Below are 8,836 nucleotides of genomic sequence, written 5' to 3' on the forward strand. Positions count from 1 at the left end.
CCTGTAGCTGATGGCTGACCTGCAACCACCTCAATCCAGTATCCCTTCAGTGAGGTATCTCTCTAAACACTGGAATATTTCCCACTTAATGTTTATTGACTTTATTTGTGTCAGGACATCTTGATCACACTGGGTCACATGCCTCACCATGGTTGGATCAAGGTCTGAAGCTGAGTGGTGTTTGCCAAACTCAAACCAAAACTGAACATCAGTCATCTCTTTTCCGCTATTTACTAGCCTATTCTCTCAATTATTAGTAATAAAATAGTCGCAGTCCCAACACACAAGTCTTTGCAGCATACAACATCTGCCGCTGCAGCACCCACATCATCGATCAGTGCTATCCTTCCTTGCAGACCTCTCTACCCTCTTTAGCCAATTCCTTTAGCCAAATTCAGGTGTTTCAGATTTTTGTGTTCTTTATGGACTTTATTTGATGTCTTCTGAAATTACCTGAACCAAATATAGAGTCCTTTGCAGGTCATATTCAACTGGGTAACCACTGACTTGAGTTGCAATATCAATTTGTCAGATATAGTCTACCCTTTACATACTGGCTCTGTTTGGTGGACTGGGAATTTGCAAAGGTGTTCTTTCTGAACTGGGCTGGGACTGATGAAGCAGCTCTCAAAGGTAGCTGACCTACCGCAGAGAGAGCAGCTTATGTCGTGGTTTAGAGACTCAAAGTTGGACAAGATGACACAGACACAGAGAATTCTTCAAGAAGGCGAAAGCCTTTATTTTGCAAACATCGGCTGGAACATTCAGAGATGACACCACCTGTCCGTTCTCTAATTGCTCTCCAATTCACAGAAGCAGTTTTTTATTACAGTTTTTCAGCCTTATCTCTGCTACATTATCTTGCATGCTGTACTACTCTCGCATCAATCTAGGTTTGATTCTAATATTCTCTGTCTCACCACCATTAACTTCCGACCTTGGTTCAGTTTTCTAAAACTTTACATTTCCCCTCATATCTCTCCATCTTTTGCCACCCTTAGATTTCAAATTGTTACTTCTAATCTCTCAGCTATGTCTATTTTGCCACCATTATGTTTTAACAAAAGCCAAGATTACATACACCATATTATACTGTTACATATTAGTTTATGTTAACACACAAAGATATAAATGTATTTATTAAGAATACAAATGTGCAAAAGTAGAAATAAGTAACTTGTTTAGTGCCTTGATTACTAGATAAATGATTTAATTAAGTGCCGCTAAATGGCTAACAATCACGTGAGGCTAAGTATAATAAGCCGAAGTCTGATCACATAAAATAGCTGACATCTGCTGGCTATGATAAATGTTTTAATTAAGTGTTCTTCTATATAACTTCCATATAACTCCCTCCTTTGAGATTCTTCCGAGTCTCAACAGACAAAGACAACCACACACACACAACCCCATGTCAAATCGCTCATAGAGTCCTAAAATGCAGGGTATTTTAATTAACAGTGTAATGCCGTGCAGTGTTCTTTCTTTGGCTCCCTGGGAGACTGGGCCAAAAACCCACCCCTATTACGTGAGGCAGGAAAAAAAGATCCAGCTCCCCTTACACACTTTGTTTTGCATTTTCCTAACACTTCTTCTCCATCGTAGTAGTATTCTATCACGAGGTCCATTTTCCTTGAGGGCCAGATTCGTCTTCACCCGTCATCATTGGCAGTTGCTTCACAGTAGCTTTCACCAGGAGAGACAGGGGAAAACACAGCACAACATGATTGCCACTGTAAGTAGTGCGACCCCAATGGTCAAGCAGATTTTAATTAGCCATGCTCCCTAACCCCCCAATACGCTCTCCAGCCACCCAAACAATTGATGTCTGAACCCTGCGTTTCGTTTAACCTCACTCCTTAGGTTTTTTAGCTTATCCATGGCTTTAGTGAAAGACCCCTCTGGGCTAGTATTATTAGGTATGTAGGCGCAGCATTGTTCCCCAAACAAGACACATACACCCCCCTCACTCTGACCTTATTTACACCAGTTTCATAGTCACTAGTGTCTCCGAAAACCTCACATTATCTTGTTAGAGCTCTGCTCTTCCCTCACTTCTTTATCCTCCTGTTCACTTACCTCAGGGCTATTATCGAGTCGTACCTGCGTGACAGCCCTCATGTAAGGATTGAGATGGTACCAGGTAGATCAACCTTCTACAGGAACAGTGGTGGATGGTTCGGAAAGCTCATACATACACCTTGTCTCCAGGTTTAAAGGGTCCTTCCTCCTGGTCTACCTCCAACTGCTATTGCTTTTCCTGTGCATAAATAGACTTGTATATCATAACTGTTGCATATACTGCTTAAATTCTACCACTAACTGTTCCAAACTCCATTGTGCCACCGGCATGGGTCGGCCAGTAAGCATCTCACGTGGTGTTAGGTTGGTTACACGGTTAGTTTGCATGCAACATCTCTTCAGTGCCAATGGCAGGGCATCGATCCAATTCAACTTTGTAGTTACACAAATCTTATTTATCTTAGCCTTCAATGTTCCATTTATTCTTTCCACCATGCCCTGTGACTGGAAGGTAGCTAATGTAACCCCAATTTTTTTTAAAAAGGGAGGGAGAGAGAAAACGGGGAATTACAGACCAGTTAGTCTAACATCGGTAGTGGGGAAACTGCTAGAGTCAGTTATTAAAGATGGGGTAGCAGCACATTTGGAAAGTGGTGAAATCATTGGACAAAGTCAGCATGGATTTACGAAAGGTAAATCATGTCTGACGAATCTTATAGAATTTTTGGAGGATGTAACTAGCAGAGTGGATAGAGGAGAACCAGTGGATGTGTTATATCTGGACTTTCAGAAGGCTTTCGACAAGGTCCCACATAAGAGATTAGTATACAAACTTAAAGCACACAGTATTGGGGGTTCAGTATTGATGTGGATAGAGAACTGGCTAGCAAACAGGAAGCAAAGAGTAGGAGTGAACGGGTCCTTTTCAGAATGGCAGGGAGTGACTAGTGGTGTACCGCAAGGCTCAGTGCTGGGACCCCAGCTATTTACAAGATATATTAATGATTTGGACGAGGGAATTGAATGCAACATCTCCAAGTTTGTGGATGACACAAAGCTGGGGGGCAGTGTTAGCTGTGAGGAGGATGCTAGGAGGCTGCAAGGTGACTTGGATACGCTGGGTGAGTGGGCAAATGTATGGCAGATGCAGTATAATGTGGATAAATGTGAGGTTATGCACTTTGGTGGCAAAAACAGGAAAGCAGACTTTTATCTAAATGGTGGCCGATTAGGAAAAGGGGAGATGCAACGAGACCTGGGTGTCATGGTACACCAGTCATTGAAAGTAGGCATGCAGGTGCAGCAGGCAGTGAAAAAAGCAAATGGTATGTTAGCATTCACAGCAAAAGGATTTGAGTATAGGAGCACGGAGGTTCTACTGCAATTGTACAGGGTATTGGTGAGACAACACCTGGAGTATTGTGTACAGTTTTGGTCTCCAGATCTGAGGAAAGACATTCTTGCCTTAGAGGGTGTGCAGAGAAGGTTCACCCAACTGATTCCTGGGATGTCAGGACCTTCATATGAAGAAAGACTGGATAGACTCGGTTTGTACTTGCTAGAATTTAGAAGATTGAGGGGGGATCTTATAGAAACTTACAAAATTATTAGGGGATTGGACAGGCTAGATGCAGGAAGATTGTTCCCGATGTTGGGGAAGTCCAGGACAAGGGGTTACAGTTTAAGGATAAAGGGGAAATCCTTTAGGACCACATTTGTCACGCAGAGAGTGATGAGTCTCTGGAACTCTCTGCCACAGAAGGTAGTTGAGGCCAGTTCATTGGCTATATTTAAGAGGGAGTTAGATGTGGCCCTGGTGGCTAAAGGGATCAGGGGGTATGGAGAGAAGGCAGGTACAGGATACTGAGTTGGATGATGAGCCATGATCATAGAAACATAGAAAATAGGTGCAGGAGTAGGCCATATTGAATGGCGGCGCAGGCTCAAAGGGCCGAATGGCCTAATCCAGCAGCTATTTTCTATGTTTCTATGTAATCCATTTCCTGTCCCATCAGGAATATTGTGTTGGGTGTTTTTTAGCCTTCTCAGTTGATGGGTGCCCCAAAGGATAATCTGTGTCTGTCCTACTCTTTTCTTTTTAAAGCAGTCTTTTCAAGTTATCCCTCTGCTTCCCACTTCAATCCTTTCTGGTATGCCTTCTTTCTTATTCTAAACTCAATTTCTTACTTCTCCGATATTCTAGCCTCCTTTGCAAATTCATTCACCTTCCTTTTAAAATCTTCCACTGACTGCTCCTGATTTATTACTTTCACACCTGTCAGTTCCTACTTCTGTTGCCTCCTCACTGCCTCGCTCTCCTTTCTCTCTAAACTGCCTAAGTGCATCTAATTCCTTTCCTCTCCGCTTTTCCCACCTTTCCAACTTATCTGTGGGCATATAATTCATAATTAACACTTCCATCTTGTCACAAATTTATCTTGAAAGTGCCTTCCTTGGGCCACTTCCTCACAACTTTTTCTGAAAATCTCAGCATACAATCATTACCCTTCTCCAATCAGAATGTTTATCTAAACAAACCATAAAAGCGGGTTGTGTTTCAGCAATTAACTTATTTCCAATTATTTCAATCCATTCTCACCACTATTTTCAATTTACAATTCCTAGTACTAGTAACAATTTTCCAAATTAACTTACTGAAAAGAAATATAAAAGAAACATCAGGAAAACCAAGCAACCTACATTTTCCAACTTTCCCCCTTTAAGTTGAGAGGACACAAAGCATTAATTGTTACCTTACAGTTGTTCATAACCTGCCCCACTACTTACAATTTTTTATAGGGACACACACACACCTACCCTTACAACATGTGGTTTACAACAAACAAAGGACTTATCACATACATGAACTTCTGCATTCATTCAAAACCATTTTTTACACACAAATCGCATTCGTTCCATTCTTACTTCAAAGAAATTTTGCAATTTTCTACACAAAGTTTCAAAATTACCATTGTGATAATTCTTATCTCCCTTTTTTAAAGTTAAAGTAGGATGGTCTAATCCCTTATCAGTCAGGTTTCTGAGCGCTGTGATTGGACATTGATTCAGATCATGATTAGTCAGACTCACTGTCACTCAAATTCCAACCACACCCCACTAAGATCACAACCAATCAAACTCCTAGTAATTCAACATCTGACCACACCCCACTCCCATCAATCTCCAGACAAAGGGAACACATTTTGTCTTGATCTCGTAGCAGAGAGAATGCTGAGAGACCAAGCAGCAGTGAATGCAGCAAGTTTATCTCCACAAACAGTTAAGAAACTCAGTCCTCACACCTTCTCCGTCCTTGTAGTCACTATATTACCTTACATTATTCTTATTGCTATTCTACTTTCTGCTATTCTACAATATTTTATCACTGTGTATACTGTTTCCGTTGCCCACTTACTTTAAATCCGTATTTTGCCTGTAGGACCCTCGGTCACCCAAGGCGGTATCCACAAAATACTTTATTCTGCCCGTACAAACCCCTGACCTCTCAGGGTAGTGCCCACAGAATACCTGCCTCGTCCTTGCAACCCCTGACTCCCCAGGGTGGTATCCACAAGGTTTTAATACCTGCCTCATCCGTGCAACCCCTGGCCTCTCAGGGTGGTATCCACGAGTTCTAAATAATCTCTTAATAATATATAATGCAATGCTGTACTTTCTTATCACAAATATTATTACTCACCACACAACGCAGCCTTCTCGGACAATCCTCCGGGCCACCTTTTAGAATAATTTAGTGACAGATTCTTGGGTCTGAGAGACTTTCTAACTACATAGGCACTTCTGTGTCCCCAATGGCTTCCCATGTTCAACAGGTTATTAGTCCAAATGAAGTGGAAAACTGCATAATTTTGATGGGTGGCAATCCTGTTCCAGTTGTCCCTAGGAGCCACAGAGGGGCTGGGAAGCGCACTGGGCTGTTTGTCTTTTAATTAACGGTCTCTTCCTGACCTTATCGCTGCGTCAACTTTGTCGTGGTTTAGAGACTCAAAGTTGGATAAGATGACACAGACACAGATAATTCTTCAAGAAGACGAAAGCCTTTATTTGCAAACATCGGCTGGAACATTCAGAGATGACACCACCTGTCCGTTCTCTAATTGCTCTCCGATTCACAGAAACAGGCAGCTTTTTATTACAGTTTTTTAGCCCTATCTCTGCCACATTATCTTGCATGCTGTACTCCTCTCGCATCAATCTATCTTTGATTCTAATATTCTCTGTCTCGCCACCATTAACTTCCGACCTTGGTTCAGTCTTATTAAACTTTACATTTCCCCTCATATCTCTCCATCATTCGCCACCCTTAGATTTCAAACTGTTACTTCTAATCTCTCAGCTATGTCTATTTTGCCACCATTATGCTTTAGCTAAAGCCAACGTTCCACACACCATATTATACTGTTACATATTAGTTTATAAGTTTACACACAAAGATACAAATGTATTTATTAAGAATACAAAGGTGCAAAAGTAGAAATAAGTAACTTGTTTAGTGCCTTGATTACTAGATAAGTGCTGCTAAATGGCTAACAATCACCTGAGGCTAAGTAAAATAAGCTGATATCTGATTACGTAAAATAGCTGACATCTGCTAGCTATGATAAATGTTTTAATTAAGTGTTCTTCTATATAACTTCCATACTTACTGGGTACCGGACTGAAACTGATGGAATGACACTTACTGTGTGCTGGCATTGGGCATGCTGCATTTATCAGTGTGTTAACATTTAAATCATTTAAAAGTGTTTATAAGTGCGTAAATGTCTAACAGCTACCAACATGTTTCCATATTTTGTGTTTAAGCAGCTTTTAATTATTTCTGAATCAGCAATATTTAGAAGATTTGGAAAACTGAAAGCTTCCACAGATGGTACATCTGATGACATGTTTGCTGAACAATCTATGTTTTCAGAGAAGTTTACTAGGCAACGCTTTCTGGCCTGTCCATGTATCACAATTACATTGCATAGATCTTTGTCACCAAAATGGTCTAATCTACAAGATTATGTGTTTGGTTGTTGGCCTAATAAGTATGTGAACTCTGTTGGGTGGGGGCTGTGGGAGAAAAGCCAGGGCATTAATCCTCCTGTCTCTACTGAACTCACTAACATTGATTGCAGTCAATTCCTCAATATCAGTTGCATTCATTTAAATTTTCATTCACTGACAGTGGCCATTCCTTATAAGGTTGTTAAATCCACCATTTGAGGTGTTTCAGCAGCTTATATTCAAACCTGATGCATTACCCTTTATTGTGGATCCCAGATCTTTGGGCAGCGTCAGTGTGCCAAAAGGAAGGCGTAGGCTTCTCCACTTCCCTCTTCTCTGCTCCCTCAACCTCTATTGCCCCAACCACAGAAAAAAGTCATTCAAATGGCCTTGCAGAACCCACTCAAGTAATGCTGCTTCTGCTTGGCCCTCCAAAGAGTCCCTTTGTCTGACAATGCTGCTGAATCTGCTTAAACCTCAAGATCCTCGCACAGAATCATAGCACTTACAGCACTAAAACAGTCCCTTTAACCCAATTTGCCCATGCTAGCCAAGATGCTCCATCTGTACTATTCCCACCTGCCCACATTTGGCCTGTATCCCTTTAAGCTTTACTATCCATGCACTCTATATCCAAATGTATTTTAACTGTTGTTTAAATGTTGTTTAAATACTTCTGTAGGGATATGATGCTATGCTGAGTAAAAGATGAAGCAGCTGATTCAGCCAGTATGCAGATTAAGGAGCAGGACATGTTGATTCACGGATCTCAGTATCTTCCAGCTGCTCCTCCAAAAGTTGCTCCTCCACTCCTCCTCCAAGAGCTACTTTAGAGAGATGCTTGCTCAGCCAAAAGGCCCACTTTGCAGATGAGATCCACACCGCTGGAGTAGGTTCCTATTGGATGTGAAGCAGGGCTTCCACAGAATATTTGTTTTCTTTTGTAACCTTAATTTACTCTAGAAGTTGATCAATACACAAATGCAAAATTATTAGCTCTGGTTAGCAAACATATCATTCCTTATAAATCATGATTCACATAAAACCTAAGCTGGCGGCCAGAAAGTAAATTAACATCATGGTATGACATTAAACACATAAGGAATGTTAATAATGTAATTATAACCACATATGAGTCATGGAATAATAACAATCTGGTAATTATATAACAAACAAGCAAATTGATTTGAACCTCAATAAAAGGAATAAATTCAAATTGTTGCAATGGCAATTATATTTAACACAATCATATAATTACGGTTTCAGAAACTTGGCACTAACAATCATTCCGCATCCACTTCTGCCAAAAAGGGATATGTTAGAGGAGTGATATATTTCTGAATGTCTTATCCAAACAAAATCATAAAAAGGCATATGTCGTAGTGCAGGACATTAAGAAGCAGCATAGTGGGCAAGATGATGAATATCAATGGACAGCAGCAGCTAGTTTGTTACTGCCCACAGATTTCCCCAAACATCATTATTTGGTCAGAATGGCCGAAAGTGATGCCAGTATTTCTGCTGCTCAATGATATCATGAAAACTAGTACATGGAGTATTGCGTGCAATTCTGGTTACCCCATTACAGGAAAGATGTGGAGGCTTTGGAGAGGGTGCAGGGGAGGTTTACCAGAATGCTACTTGGATTAGAGGGCTTCAACAGCAGGAAGAAGTTGGATAGACTTGGATTATTTTCTCTGGAACGTCAGAGGTTGAAGGGAGATTTGATAGAATTATATAAAACTAGAATAGAATAGAATAGAATAGTTTCTTTATTGTCATTGTAACATGAACCATGTACAAC

General features: G+C 40.8%; 2 long non-coding RNA genes across 5 annotated transcripts; one reads left to right on the plus strand and one right to left on the minus strand.

Moving 5' to 3' along the window:
- Positions 1-715: 715 nt before the first annotated feature.
- LOC129695573 (uncharacterized) lies at positions 716-6,837 on the minus strand. 4 transcript variants are annotated; one of them, XR_008723193.1, is made up of 3 exons: positions 5,723-6,837; positions 2,080-2,260; positions 716-1,686 (listed from the first exon to the last, which is right to left on the minus strand). It is a non-coding gene; the product is annotated as an uncharacterized LOC129695573 (long non-coding RNA). The 4 variants fall into 4 exon arrangements; XR_008723194.1 differs by lacking the exon at positions 5,723-6,837 and adding an exon at positions 4,948-5,056; XR_008723191.1 differs by lacking the exon at positions 5,723-6,837 and adding an exon at positions 4,723-4,824.
- On the plus strand, positions 5,182-8,248 carry LOC129695574 (uncharacterized). The gene is made up of 2 exons (XR_008723195.1): positions 5,182-5,301; positions 7,715-8,248. It is a non-coding gene; the product is annotated as an uncharacterized LOC129695574 (long non-coding RNA).
- The last annotated feature ends 588 nt before the right edge of the window (positions 8,249-8,836 follow it).

Source organism: Leucoraja erinacea, chromosome 3 (genome assembly GCF_028641065.1).
Source record: "Leucoraja erinacea ecotype New England chromosome 3, Leri_hhj_1, whole genome shotgun sequence".
NCBI lineage: Eukaryota > Metazoa > Chordata > Chondrichthyes > Rajiformes > Rajidae > Leucoraja > Leucoraja erinaceus.